The following is a 15,671-nucleotide window of genomic DNA, read 5'->3' as shown; positions in this document are numbered from 1 at the left end:
AGGTCAAACTGTTCTTTCTTCTCGCTAAATCCCATAGAAAGTTTTGGGCTTTTCTCCTGCAGTTATAATTCTTATAGTTCTCTACATTATAGTTCTTTTTGGACGTGTCTTTTACCCCTACCAGATTACAAACTTACGGAGAGAGGGAATAATGGCTTGCTTGTTAGTGTTTCAACCAAATGAGCAATAAAATTTGTTGAATTTTTCCCATTTCCTTCTCAACATTATTCTAATAACTTAAATTAAAATTACATTATAAAGACTTATAATTGATCAGAAGAAAGAAAACCTTTTAAAATTGATAACAAAAAATCTTGGTACCAGAAACTCTAAACACAAAGCCTAGAGACTTGAAGAGAAAGATCGTGAGATCATGCCCACAATTTATATAGCATTTAGTAGTTCTGGGGTCAAAAGATTTCATGTGAAAGAGTCAGTCATTCATAACCTTAACTGACAGTACATATGTGTTCTAAAATCAGTGTATTATAATTCAACACGTATGTCATATTTTAAGCCAATGCTTTCACTTGTTTTCCACTGTACCTTAAGCCATATAGAAATCTCCATTCGTTTCAGGCAATGGAGACATTAAAGAATTTTATTGTCTCACCAGGATATGCAAGAATACCCTGAAAGACAGACATCAAACCCAAACCGTCATTAAAATCTCTTCAACAGTAAGTATATGGCTGCACAAGGAAGACTCTTTCCCCCTCTAAGTACATGAAAACGAAGTAAAGGAAGGAACTACTGATACTCACAACATGGATGAATCTCAGAAACAGTGTGTTGAACAATGGAGCCAGACACAAAGAGTATAAGCAGTTACTATTGCATTTATGGAAGATTCTAGTAAGGCAAAGCTAGTCTCCAGCGACAGAAAGCATTGCTTGTTTGGGGGCTGGAGAAGGATTGCCGAGGGGCAAATGAACATTTGGGGATGATAGAAGTGACCTATACCTCGATAGGAGTGTGGGTGACCTGAGTATGTGCATTTGTCAAAATTCATAGAGCTGTACATTGAAAATGAGTGCATTTTATTTTAAATAAGTTATACCTCCATAAAGGTGACTTTTTTGTTGTTGTTTGACCATGGCGCACAGCTTACAGGATCTTAGTTTCCCTGATGAGGGATGGAACCTGGTCTACCACAATGAAAGCGTCGAGTCCTTACCACTGGACTGCCAGGGAACAATAAAGGTGATTTTAAAATAAATTTAAACTCTAATAGAAATCAGGTTCATCTGACCAATTCTGTACGCACCAGGACACCTTTGAGAGCTGGTGTTATCAGCAATGTTTCTAGATAGTTGATGGGATGGAGGAGGCTTACAATGGATTAATTAAGAGGTGCTAAAATGTTTGTTTTAAGCAGTCATAGCAACAAAATAGAAGGTTTTTTCCGAGACCGGAATTCTCCTTTCTCTTCTTGTTGGATCAAAAGAGATGGAGGAAGCAAACCACCAAGAATGGATCAAGGCTTTGCCCTGAGAAGGTCACACATACGGGTCCTTCCTGACTCATGGCAAGCACAGGCCGATGGAAGGCTTCTGTGAGTGCTTTGAGAGCAAAGTCGCATGCAGGACCCACACGTTCAGGAGCTAGGAACGAATCCCAGGACATTCTCTAACGCGTTCAACACACTTAAGAGTGGTTTTACTGAGCAGTGATTGATAACAGCTGAAAATTAGAAAGCTCCTTCATAACTTATCTTTGATGGGTGTTTCTTAAAATTCTTTTACACATGGATCATCTAGCTAAATATAATTAGAAACATTATCAAGTTTTGTACTTAGTTGTTTCAACAAAGTTTTGTTGTTTTTTTAAAATCATATCTCATCGGTGGAAAAATTCTCCAGTCCTGTGTCTGGAAGGAATCCATCTGTTTGGACCAGAGGCTTGGCCCAGGCACCACCAAGAGTTGCAAACCAAATGATATAGACCAGGGTGGAGAGGTTTTGGAAAGCTAACCTGGCAGGCTTTAATCAAGAAAAGATAATCACCAAACACATATCTGGCATTTTATAAAATGCTGTTTTCTGTGCTCCTCCAATGGGTCTCATTTGTCTTTTATTAATTTTGACTCCCAAACTAGGGGGCAGGGATCCTAGTTCATGGCTCTCAGGATACTTACCATACTCAAATTTGGCCCCCCGTCCCATAGGGCTTTCTTTCTAATGAGTATTTTTTTCGTGGTCTTGACTCAGGCCCCCTACCTGAAGCTTAAAGCTTGTCCCCACTTACCTGGCTCCAACCTATGTTGGTTTCTAACATCCTGAGTACACACGTCTCCTTGGCTAACCCAGCCCTAGGACTCCAAATTTCTGCACAGTCCCCTGATGGGCATGAACCCCACCTCTTCTTGCTCACCCCCAGCCAGATGGCCTGAGGCCCCATAGATTTTCCTTGATGCTGCTAGTACCTCCTGTATGCATCTTCATTCTCTAAAGAGATTTTGCTGTGGTAGTCAGCAGAAACAGGGAAGGTAAGTTCCTTGTGGCCCGATGCAGGTATACCTAGTTGCAAACACCAGGAGGTGTCCCCGAATACAAACATACCGATTTAATTCTTTTAAAAAAGTACTTCCATCTGAGCATAACAAGTGTCTGTGACCTTACCTATATCTGGCATCCACACCCAAGTGGGTTTGGTGATTCTCTACATCCCAGGAGTCCCCATTGTGAACTGAATCACACCGGCAATTACATTCCTGCTTCCAGCGGGCACAGGAGATTCGGACTTGGGACAGCACTCAAGTCCCCCCCACAATATAAACAAGTTACACCTGGATTTTTTTTTCAGAAAGGAACTTTCTCTTTCCTAATGGAATTTATTCAGAAAATTGATGCTGATTCTCAATTCTATACTGTCAGTCCTACACTACAAAGCATATGTAGTCATTTTCTTTCCCCCAAATGCTCATTTCCACTAATTCTAAAGACTTGAGTAGTTGATACACATTCTGAGAGAAGTGTTGAATACATCGTCCCTGTTGAAGACGTTTTCTTTCTATAAAAGTTAGAGAACATCAGGGCTTCCCTGGTGGGGCAGTGGTTGAGAGTCCGCCTGCCGATGCAGGGGACACGGGTTCGTGCCCCGGTCCGGGAGGATCCCACATGCCGCAGAGCGGCTGGGCCCGTGAGCCATGGCTGCTGAGCCTGCGTGTCCGGAGCCTGTGCTCCGCAACGGGAGAGGCCACAATGGTGTAAAAGTTAGAGAACATCAAATAATTCTTCTTGCTCTATTAAGAATGACACATAAAATGCAGCCCTGAAATAACTGCTATTTTAAAACGGAAGAGACAATCTAGAATTCTCTGGCTCCCAAATACAGTTAGGAGGCAGAAATAAAGTGGGAAAATCTCAAAAAAGAACAGGATTATTTCTTTATAATGTTTGACAATGAGCAAATGCTTACAAAGAGAGATCAGCAGAAATTAATCATAAGGGCAGAGACCTTTGCCATATCATTTAAACCATAATATTTGGTGATTATTTCATAGGATGGAAGACTTTGAGTGAGATGTCACATCATTTTATGATTATCTTGGTTAGCAGACATAAAACAAGAAAGCAGAGTCCGAAACAGTCATTGTAACCTCCCACTTCCTCTAGCGGAGGACGTTTAATGGATTTTTCGTGGGGTTTTTAGAGACCAGTTTGGCCATTTTCATCAGTTCACTTTACATGCAATTCACCACAAACTGGACAGACGGGAAAGCTGCACAGCTGCTTAGCAGAGTAGGAAAGAGAAAATATTTCTCTCTCCATGTGAGATGGCGAAAGCATGTGATCGTTCTGAAAGAAAAGTGACTTTCAGTTGTTTCTGTTGTCTCTCCAAGGAAGGAAGCATGAGTATAGGGGATTGAAATAAATGCAGAGCCAAATAATTTAGAATAATTTCAAAGATTTTTCTGTCTCTATTCAAATAAGGGCGTACCTTAGGTTCTAGGATTTGCTATTTCTGGTTACCACGAAAATTTCCATACATGCACAGAGCCTTGTTTAATCCAATTCAGGGCTTGGGGTCTGACAAAGGCTACAAGTGACACCTTTTAGAAAAACATGATTATCATCTCTCAAATATTAGGACTGTAAATGGAAAGTACCCATTTTCCTTAATAATCCTACATGGCCCTCATATTCTCTATACACTGTCCTTTCAGCCGCTACATCCATAAAGGAGAGCTAGAGGCTGTGAACTTAGTCCTGAACTGTTGTCCTTGATCCAAACTGCTCTGACCTCCTCTCATCCTCCAGCCCTGGCTGCATCTTCTCACCCTTTCCATTCTCACTTTATCCTTCTAATTTGACCCTCGACATAATTTTCCTACCCATGTCTTGTCTCCTCCCAACAGCAATTCTGTTTCTCCATCACTGGTGCCTTCCCTCAAGAAGCACTCCTTCCAAACTGCCTTTGCTGTAGATCTTCCTGTCCCAGGTTTATTATTGCCTTTTCTGCAGAAATCAATCAAAACAAATGGTAAAAATGTATGTATATGCTTATTCTGATCTTTTCTGGAAGCAATGAGTACAGTTTATTCACTGTAGCATTTCAAGCGTGGAGAAAATTACATAGACTAGAACATTCGTTCTGTTTTTCCAGCACCCTTCCTAGTAATGTTTACTATTTGGCTGTTTGTTCTGGTTCCAGAGTTCAATGGGTTGAACATTCCATCGGGGACTCCTAAACCCTTTCCTAGGTTGTGACAATTATTTCAGCACTTATCACTTGTGAGACAGAGTCATTTCCCTGCACGGATTTGCACATACCCACATGCAAACTCAACATTGCTCTTCCGGCCACTCTGTGAGTCTCTGGTGATCTTTCGGTTCACTAACATCAGATCAACATTGGACTCTATAAACATGATTAGTACCATCTGCAGACTTTGAAAATTCATTGTGCACTTTCTCTTTTATTTCTAATAAATATATGAAGAAGCCTTAGGTTCTGTTCCAATCTCATTTTGATTTTGAAAATCTAGCTTGTGCTTAGAAAAGATTCCAGTCATTTGGTCAACTAGTCAATCAACCAGACTTTGTCGAGAATGAGTATTAACGGGCAGGGGCTTGTGGACATCAGGAGAATATTTATGTCTGACCAGTTTGTCGAGACTGGAAGTTTGAGTCATAGTTTCTGGCTCACAGGGTTCCCCTGAGTGCCTGCCTAGGAATATAACTCACACTGACTGTTCAGCAGTCTTCTATGAAGAACAGTGTCCCTATAAAATTAAAGTTGCATAATTTGGTCAATAAATCCACGCTTTAATTCCACCCCTTCCTAACGGCTTAGCTTCACCTCTTCCGTTCATAGGTTACTATATCCTGTTTATCCACTTACCCATTTCAAAAACCAATTTGGGAGTTGGAACCTCCCTCCAGCTTTTCCTCCAAGGGTAATTCTGGAGAAGGGCACATTCTTCCTTGCCTTAAAAAGAAAGAAAAATCAGAAAATGAACAATTAGCAACACCAAGTGCCAGTACTGAGTAGCTTCTATTCTTCGAACAGCATCTTAGTATCGTATTTGGATTCCCCTCAAAGGAGCTCTCCCTTTGCTTGGGAAGCTCGTCTGATTTTGGGTTGTTCTTGACCTGGAACATTTTCAGAAGTTCTTCTTGCTTGAGCCAACCAAGCATGACCTCCAGCCTCCCGGAAGCCCCTGATGCTGCCGGGAGAGCTCTTTGTATTTTCTCAGAAGGCCTCTTACGTGTCCTCTCCAAGAACGTTTCTAATCGAATCCTCTCCTTCACAGGGAGTGAAGACAGCTGCAGGGTGAAGGAGAGGTTGAGATGGTGGGCTCAAGAGCCAGGTTGCCCGGTGTGAGTCTGGGCTCTGTGAGATCTCGGGCAAATTAGTTCATCTGTCTCCATGCTTCCCTTTCCTCTGCTTCAATGTGAAGATAATAATAGAAGAGCCCATCACACGGCTGTTCAGAGGATAAAATGCCTAGAATAGTGTAGAACATAGCAAGTGTTAATAAGTACAAGTACTAGTATGATTTAGAAAAAATATATCTGCTGGAAAACCACTCAACTCTTGACACCAAACCTACAAACTAACTTGCATTTATTTAGATCCTGTCTTCTGTCCTCCTATTGTCAAAGGAGGGGTTCTTTTAGTCTGTCTAAGGTAAATTCCTCCCCCTGTATGTCAGATACACCCCATGATGCCCTGCTTCCTCAGGGACCTCATACATTGTTACCCCTCACCCTATTTCTCTCTTATATCTTAAATTCCACTCCTCTCTTTACTGTAATTTCTCTCCTCAGCATTGAATACACTCAAGACTTTCTCATTAAAAAAAAAATCTCTCTTAACTCCTACTCTTACTGTTACTTTAATGATTACCTTATCTCTCACCATCTCTGCAAAGATGAAATGCTTGGAAGAGTTAGTTTTCTCTACTCTACTCCACGCTAGAGATAACTCATCACTTCCCATGATGCCTCAGCCCCTGACCTCTGGCTCACGGTTCTCTCCCTCCACTAAAACTGCTTTCAACCTTTCCTTCTCATTAGAGCCGCTGGACACTTTTCAGTCCTTATATTACTTGAACCCTTCACAGTATTCAGCACTGCTGAGCACTCCCTCCCTACAGAAGTCTTTTCCCTTAGTGTCTCACACTCCACACTTCCTTAACTTTCCCTCATTCTCTCTAGTTGATTTTCTCATTTAAAACTGCTGATGCATTTCCTCTGTCTTAACTGGTATTCACTGAGCCTCTGTGGCTAATCTCTCTTCCTTTTCTATCAATATTTTCTTTGTAGTTAGTGCTTTTGGTGTTCTGTTTAAGACAAATTTTTTTACCCTGGGTTCACAAAGATATTATTCTATATTATCCTATTTTTTACCATTCGCATCTAAATCTCAGTCCAACTGGAACTCACTGGTTTCAGTATGCTGTGAGAAAGGGATCAGTTTTACTTTTCTCCATGTGGATATCCAATTGACGCAGCATCATTTAATGGAAAACCATCATTTACCCACTGCTCTCTTGTGCCACCTTTGTGATAAATAAAGTATACATATGTTGAGTGTCTCTGTTCCTGGACTCTGTGTTCTCTTGCATGATCTTTTGAACTATAATTATGACAATAGCAACCTTTATAACAGGTCTTAACCAAAAGAGCAAGTTTCCTACATTTTTTTTTCATAAATTTTGTTTGGATATTTTAGTTGGAATTGGGATGGCACTGAATATATACATCAATTTGAAGAGGACTAATATCTTTACAATATTGACAACCCATGACTATAGCACATCCCCCGCCCCCATTTATTTAGGGTTCTTTAATTTATCTTCATAATGTTTCTTTATTTACCAGGAAATTTGCAAATCTTTGTTGGATTTACTTCTAAGCATTTTAGATTTTTTGATACAGTTTAAATAGAATCTTTTAAGTTATATTTTCTAGCTGTTTATTGCTGGTATATAGAAATGAAATTGATTTTTGTAGTTTGTCACAAGGTCCAGCTCATGCTAAACTCACTTAATTCTAATAATATATTTGTTGAATATTTTTTGATATCTACATAATCTGCATATAATCATATCATCAGTTTATTTCTTCTTTTTCAGTGCTTACACATTTTGTTTCTTTATCTTCTCTTAATACACTGGCTTGAACCTCCAGTAAAATGTTGAATAGAAATGATGACAATGGGTATATTTATTTATCTCTTTATTTAATATTATTTTTCTAATGTTTTCTCTAATATTATTTCTTTGGTTAATCCCAAAGACTAATAGTAGAATTACAGAATAGTCGAGATGGAATAAACCTTGAAGATCATCAGGTGAGATATCAAGAGATGGATTGAATTCCTTAATCACACGATGAGAGTGAACAGGGATCAGAACCCAGATATTCTGACTACTAGTTTAGTGTTCCTTTCCCTATAGCAAAAAGTCTTTCCTAGAAGGGAATACAATTAAGGTAATTCCCTTTTATCTCCTGAAGTTAAAGAGTGCTTGATGTTCAAAGCTCTTAGAGCTGAATAACTCTAAAGTGGGCTGTACCATTAACAAAGCCACCACATTCCAGACCAGAAACAGGGACACCTCACTGGCAAGCTCACCTCATTCCACTAAGAGCTTCAGCCCCATTTCACCTCCAGGGAGCTCCCAGCATAGGCACTGGTCCTATTCAATTTCTGAATCCCTAGTAATTTCACTGACCTTTCTCCCTGACCCTCTGTCGATCCATCCTGGCACCATAAAAAGTGTTGGTGTTGAACAAAGCTATGTATAGACACCTACTCTCCTTCAGTCTGATTTCTCATGAGATCAAAGGAAATGATTTTGTTTACTTTCCTCTTTTCTCTTTGGAGTCAAACTCCTGGCAGAGCACAACCCAGTGAAACGTTTACGTGTCCTCGCGCCGTTGCCAATACCTTCAACTCTGTTGTCTCCTGGTCCTTTCCCTGGCCTCTGCCTGGTAAATCCCAACCCAATTTCAAAATCTGACTTCACTCTTCCTTACAACTGGTTGCTGAGCCATGCTGTCATTAAATGGTGTAATTAATTGATTTTAGGAGGCCACCTCAGAAGGCAAACACAGTGATTGACCTTTAAGTTTATAATCTAATTGAGGAGACAAGATGAACATATGTGGATTAAAGATCAGTAACTGATACTGTGCCTATAATATCTGTTAGCAAATAATCAGCATACAAATAAACGGCTCCAACCAGTGGACGAGTTCAGGAGTATTTAAGCCTGGTCCTCACAGCCCCGACTTCTCTATTTTAACTGCTCCCACATTCTCACAAGAGGTTCCCTCCTGTCATTTCAGCTCTGCTTACTGGTTCTTTCTTTCCCCTCCCCCACCTGAGTCATTGAGGGAACTGTTTGCTTCGGGTATTCTTGGTTGGAACTTGGAATGCAATTTAGTTCAAGAAACAGTGGTTAGGAATGATGTCAATATTTTAGTCACATTACAGGTTAAATGGGCTTTTCTGAACTATTTATAACTATTTCTTTGGAAAAGCCGCTCTGAATACAAAACGACCTGCTTTCAAATGAAATTTCAAAACACAGACCCTTCTTTTAGTTCCCAATACTCAAATCTAAGCACTCGGGAAGTGTGCCCGGCCAGCACCACGACGCTCCCCTTCATCCGCAATGTTGATTGTCTTCTTATTGTGCGAAGACTAAATATGAACGTGTCAAGCAAGAAAGCACGACAGTCACGTGTTCTTTGTTTCCATGGAAACTAGCACTCTTCCACTCCTCACGGTCTTGCCTGTACAAAGACAAGAGGGTTAGAAACATTTCAGGAGAGCCAAAAATGGACTGCACATGCCTATGTACAACCTTAGCCCTCAAGTCTATAAAATGAATATGGTCATCATGGTTTGGACTCTTGGCCGAACCTGAGGAAGACAGCTTTTAGAATACATATTGTTTATAATTCTGAGGCTGCTGGATAATATAAGTGGCACCGGATCTCAGAAGGACAGATTCCCAGAGTGTTATACAGTAATGCTACTCAAAGTGTGGTCCACGGATCAATAGCTTCCGTCTCAGCTGGGAAGTTGCTGAAAATGCATTCTTGGGCCTACCCAGAATCATGGTCTCTGGGGTGAGACCAAGTAATTAACATGTTCTCCAAGTGACTTTTATGCACATCAACCAGAAACTGTGTTAGGCTTGCCTCTCTCAGCTCTGTGGATCCAGCATTGGTGTCTGCTGAGACATGTGAAGGTACCATAGCCCCCAGGGTCAGACAGTCTGCAGAGCACGGGGGCTGGCACAGAGCAGGCACTCGGTACCTGGGGAAGAAATGAACATGGTAAGGCCCCCATGTACCCTCTGCTTATCCTTACACTCTACTTAGCTCTTGCTGTCTGTTATGGGTTAAACTTCCCCACTCAAATTCTTATATTGAAGTGCTAACCTCTAGTACCTGAGAAAGTAACTGTATTTGGAGGTAAAGTCTTTAAAGACATAATTAAGTTAAAAGGAGGTCATTAGGGTGACGCCTAATCTGATATATCTGGCATCCTTATAAGAAGAGGAGATTAGGACACAGACACACACAGATAGAAAGACCATAAGAAGAGGAGAGAGCAGACAACCACCCTCAAGCCAAGGAGAGAGGTCTCAGAAGAAACCGACCCTGCTGACACCTTGGTCTTGGACTTCTAGCCTGCAGAACTGTGAGAGAGTAAACCTCTGTTGTTTAAGCTACTTATTCCATGGTACTTTGTTACAGTGGCCCTAGCAAAGTAATACACTACCCTCCCCTGTCCTCACACCCAGGAGTGGTTTATACAGAGCTCTGCCCAGAGCCTAATTCCTAATTGCTGATTCCTGCAGCAACATGCCACTAGCCTTGAGAGTGGGGATGGTGCCTGAGGCTTTCTGCGATGGCCCATTTGTGTGGAGCACTGCGTCCAGTCCTGACTCAGGGGAAATTGTGCTCTGTTCTCCAACCAGGGAAGGCAGGCAGTGGCCCATCACTCCAGAGCCCAGAGTTTGTGTCTGTGTAACATGTGTGTGTCTGTGGGAAAATGCCCTCACTCTGGGTTTGTTTCTTCATATGAAAAATAAAGGCATTAGTGACCTTCATATTGACAATTCTCTCTTTCTTACAGGGTTGCTGAAGAGGTCAAGTGAGGTAATTGCTTAGGTGCATTAAAAATGCATTTTCAGGGCTTCCCTGGTGGCACAGTGGTTGAGATTCTGCCTGCTGATTCAGGGGACGCGGGTTCGTGCCCCGGTCCGGGAGGATCCCACATGCTGCAGAGCGGCTGGGCCCGTGAGCCATGGCCGCTGAGCCTGCACGTCCAGAGCCTGTGCTCCTCTCCGCAACGGGAGAGGTCACAACAGTGAGAGGCCCGCGTACCGCAAAAAAAAAAAAAAAAAAAAAAAAATGCATTGTCAGTGGAAGGTGGGCATGTGGACTATGGTTTTCACTTTATTACTAGGACTATTATTAGCAAATCTGCTCTAGGTCAACAGCTTGGGCAGAGTAACAGCTGGAAGCCCACAGTGGAGCATATGTTTGACTCAGCTCCGTCACCTGGTAGAATTTAAGGACCCTCAGACTCGACCCGGCAGCCATACACTTGGAAACTTGCCAAGGGGTCATGTAATCAATGTTTGTATTTTTATAATCCATTTGTCACCATACATTGTTCTCAGCTTCAGAGCACGTGTATGTGCTCCAACTCTAAGCAGACCAAGGTAACACATCTATAATTTGAGCTCCATCTCACCTGTCTCCTTGATTTAAATCATCCCCTTCCTTCCTAGTCTCATTTTTTAAAAAATGTCTATATCTTGGATCAAGATGGGACGATTTGATTGAGATAAAGACCCTTTTCTTTCCGAGTTTAAGTCGTCAGAACAAAGAAATCATATCAAGGGCTCTGCTCAGCCGGGAACTGCAGCAAATTGAGTGCTAAATGACATAAGACAAAACAAGGGAAAGTTTCTGAGAGATCATTGGGGGAGGGTAGGCTCAAAGACTTCTATTTAATTCAAACCACATAACAAATGATGGTGATATCATTAAAATAAATATCCCACATGGACCATCCCTTTCGCTCCCATATCATAGCACTGACGTCATTTTTGCATATGATATCAATGGCATTTTCCATATTCTGCTGAAAGGTCACAATTCTGTCAGTAATGAGATTCAGCCCCCAGTCAAGCTGCTCCAAGACACCGCCGCCCATTTCCAGAACAATTATGAGGGCAGCTTCTCGGCAGCCTAAACTCCAGAGAGCAGATGTCTGCTTGGGCATGAGACACACGCTGCACTGGGAGAGTCTTCTCTGGATTACTGTGGTCACCGGGGCTGTGGCCAGGCCCCCCAGGAGGACACACAGTACCATGCCATACCCAGGAGGACAGGGCTTCCACAGAGCAAGTAGAGGGGCCCCAAAGGGCCCAGTGGCACCAGATCTGTGCCAACCCAAGAATCCCTGCCAGCGCAGCCATGGTTGTCAAACAACGACATCAATTGTCTGAAGATTAAGAGTTCTTTAGGGTGAAAAAGACCTGGTCCTGTTCCTTGCATAGTTGTGTGGCTTTAAGCAGTCTCTCTGAGACTCAGTTTCCCCAGCGGCAAGATTGGGATGACAGTGGTCTCTCCCTCACATGGTTGTTGTGAGGAGTATAAGATGAAACACAGAAGCCGGTCCTCCATAAATGCCAGTGGCTGTGATCACCATTAAAGGGAATTTTAGGGTTGGGCTGAACTTGAATATCTGCTGAAATGGGGGCCTACCACCCTCTTTTCTCCTGCTGGGATCGGAGGGGTGCATTTGATGACATGTTGAATTTGGTGATCTTAGAACAGAAGGAGTGGGAAGAGGATATTCGTGAGCCTGCACTGGAATCCTCAGAGGCTATGTAATCAGTTTATACATCTTGCTCCCTTTGAAAATGTGGATCTGTGCATGGGTCCATTCTTGAGCTCATTAGCTAAGCCAGTAAGATTTTTTTCATTCCCCATTCTGCTGTGACTACACACTTTTTACATTTATATTAACAACCATCCCTTCACTTCCCCCAGTACCCAGTGACTTTTTACTCCATCTGAGTCGGATAGAAAAGGGTCTGTTAGATCACTACCGTGTTAGTGTGAAGGAACGCACACATTAGCCCCATCCCATCTCCAGGAGTGTTTGCCTTTCAAAAGGGAATGCATGAGAGAGAGAATCTTCTGTTTAGTCTACGTCTACATTATTCCCCTGATACACTCTCCGATTTCAGCAGGGCAAGTGACAAAAGCTCTCACAACATCCATGTGCAAGAGATGGAGAAAGACAGACCAGAAAAGAGTATAGTTCAATCTATAACTGGTTCAGTGTCCCTGATCAAAGCACGCTTACTAAGGAACGAAGGCTTGAGAGGGTGGTACCCCGTAAAGGATCACAGGAATCTTTCTGAGGCCACATCCTGGCCAGCATTTTTATCAGTACCTTGAAAGAAAACAGAGAAGACACGCTGAACAAACTCGCAGACGGCTGGGTTGTAGCTGACACATTTTGATGATCAAGGCTGTGCCGTGCTCTTATCTGACCTAAGGGCACAGCATAAAGGCGCTCCTGCTCAGGCCAAGCCACGTCATGTGCCGGGCAACTTGCGCGTGTTATCTCTAGCCCTGCAAAGTAGGCACTTTTGTCTACATATTATAAATAAGGAGATGGACGCTTATCATGGTTAAGAAACTTGATGGGATCCCACAGCCAAGTGGAAGGACAGAACTGGAACTTGAATCCAGGTCCATGCAACTCCAGAACCTCTGTTCCTTCTGACCTCACTCAGCCTAGGATAGCTCTGCTCTGCCCTTTAAAATACATGTGTGCAAGTCGTACATTGCGTGTGTGTGGGCGGGTTGCCCGGCACATATAGATGCAGAAGTATTTGTGGGGAGAAGGAAAGGAACTAGTAGGGGGAAGGAAGAGAGGGCGGGACAACGTCTGTTTTAATCTGTGCTGGTGATCGTGACCAATGGGAAACAGCTGATGATTTTCATTTGCAAATGGAGACACATTATTTCTTTTCAAACAATTAAACGGCTGTTATTGTGGAGAGAGTACTCAGGGTAACCCAGGGAGGTGGATTGTAATTCAATATGAGCTGGAAATTTCTAAAGTAACGAGCTTTGTTCCATGTGCAGCAGGCTCTCTCCCGAAGTGATGTCTTGTCCCTGGAGCTTCCCAAGCAGGATCACATCACTGCTCCCTGGACATGACAGAGACAGGGCCCCAGGACAGGAACGGCGGCGGGACGGGTGGCCTCTACTTTATAAGGGTCATAATAGTATTTCAGATGTTTTAGCGCTTGGATTGGGGACACATTTTGGAGCCCAGGGATTTCACTCTATCCTTAAATACAGCACACGGCTTTCTGTCTCCTCCGCTGAATATACAAAAGTTATGAGATAGGGATGACCCTTCATTAGACCAAATGCCAGCGAAACAGTGGCCTAATTTAGTTCTTTGTTTGAAGGAAAGGACTCGAAATCCCTGCAGCAGGCTTCTGGGGAAAAGAAAACCCCTTGAAAGTACAGCAGGGGTGCTCTGGGAAGCACAAGGTAGGCTTTGTTCTGTTGCTGCCAGCCTGTGCCAGAGAGCAGTGAGCAAATGGAAAAACGTCCTGGCAGGCCATGTTTATCACCCAGGCCATCGTGCATTCTTCCTGATTCTTCTGCAGACCTCCTTACTGGGGTGAGTATGCTGATGGATTTGAGCTATGTGGAGATTTTCTTTTTCCTTTCATCTGCAAGGTGGTAAACCAGGAAGAGCTTTAGACATCCTCCCAGTAACTGGAATACTAACAATGAAATACACCAAGACCACAGCCTGCTTGATTATTTCCTAATTTTCTCTTTACGCTGGTTCCAGCCAGGAGACCCTGCCAGATGCAGAAAGCTTCCTTCATGGCAGTACAAATAGTTTCCATTTCCAGTCAAGAGCCAGCATCCAAGAGGAGCTTCTGATTTGACACTGAATGAAACAAAAGATGGCCCAGAACTCGACTGAAGCCAGAAAACAGAGGCTCAGGAGCCAACAAATCTCTGCAATGTCCCAGAAATCCCCACGGGCAGAGACGGTGCACTGGCTACTACATGCAAGCAAGCACGCTTGCAGTCCGACCTCCCAGCTGCTTTTCTATCCAGGGTTTCCTTCAGGTTCTTGGTGAAATTCTGTAAGAATACGTTCCGCATTATACTCCCAATAATCTTCGCACTCATCTCTCTTGGACTTCATAAATTCATCATACGTTTAGGTTTTCATTTACTTCTTAATTCAGCAAACATATATTGAGTATCTTGTAATTCATTCATTTCATCCACACGTCTTGAGCACCTGGCACAAGCAAGAATGGGTTGGGTTAAAGAGATTCATACAACATGTTTTCTGGTCAGTATCGTAGCCCTCACACGATGAACACTTACTAAATACTCTGCATTTTCTAAGAGCTTTCACTTACATGCAAAACATTCTCACCTGTATATCTCTAATCCCACGTGTTTTTCAGAGCCATAGCCAGATTTCCACACACCTGTTAGATTTAGTCTTATTGTGAATGTCCCACTGACACGTCAACTTTGGCATGTTCGGAACTGAACTCGTGCCTCACTCTTTTTTTTTTTTTTTTTGTGGTACGCGGGCCTCTCACTCTTGTGGCCCCTCCCGTTGCGGAGCACAGGCTCCAGACGCGCAGGCCCAGCGGCCATGGCTCACGGGCCCAGCCGCTCCGCGGCATGTGGGATCTTCCCGGACCGGGGCACGAACCCGCATCCCCTGCATTGGCAGGCGGACTCTCAACCACTGCGCCACCAGGGAAGCCCGTGCCTCACTCTTTATACCTCCTTTTCTTCATGACTCTCCCCTCTTGGTTAGACAGAGCCGTCTTCTCATTCCATGGGCTCAGGCTCAAGGATATCTCTGGTGTTCCTTTTCCCTTTACCCAAGACAGTAGTGACTTTCACCCCCAAAATGCCTCTCAAACATGGGTTTTGTTCCATTTTTACTGATAGCATTCAAGGACAGGACAAGAGCCCAGTGGTTCTTGCCTGGACTCTTGCAGTAGCCTCTCAACTGGCTTTCCCATCTTCATGTTACCACCTTCTGGTCCATCCTGAACTTTGCCACCAGAATAAACTCCCTAATTCACATTCTTACAATATCACTTTCCT

At 43.0% G+C, this 15,671-nt stretch overlaps 1 long non-coding RNA gene across 1 annotated transcript; it reads right to left on the bottom strand.

The window, feature by feature from the left end:
• Positions 1-3,725: 3,725 nt before the first annotated feature.
• On the bottom strand, positions 3,726-5,433 carry LOC125960614 (uncharacterized). Its single transcript, XR_007470431.1, has 3 exons — positions 5,347-5,433; positions 3,943-4,054; positions 3,726-3,800 (listed from the first exon to the last, which is right to left on the bottom strand). It is a non-coding gene; the product is annotated as an uncharacterized LOC125960614 (long non-coding RNA).
• Between the last annotated feature and the right edge of the window lie 10,238 nt (positions 5,434-15,671).

Source organism: Orcinus orca, chromosome 12 (genome assembly GCF_937001465.1).
Source record: "Orcinus orca chromosome 12, mOrcOrc1.1, whole genome shotgun sequence".
In the NCBI taxonomy this organism is placed as follows: Eukaryota; Metazoa; Chordata; class Mammalia; order Artiodactyla; family Delphinidae; genus Orcinus; species Orcinus orca.
The sequence above is the reverse complement of the archived record's forward strand: the minus strand, read 5'-3'. Positions and strand labels throughout refer to the sequence as shown.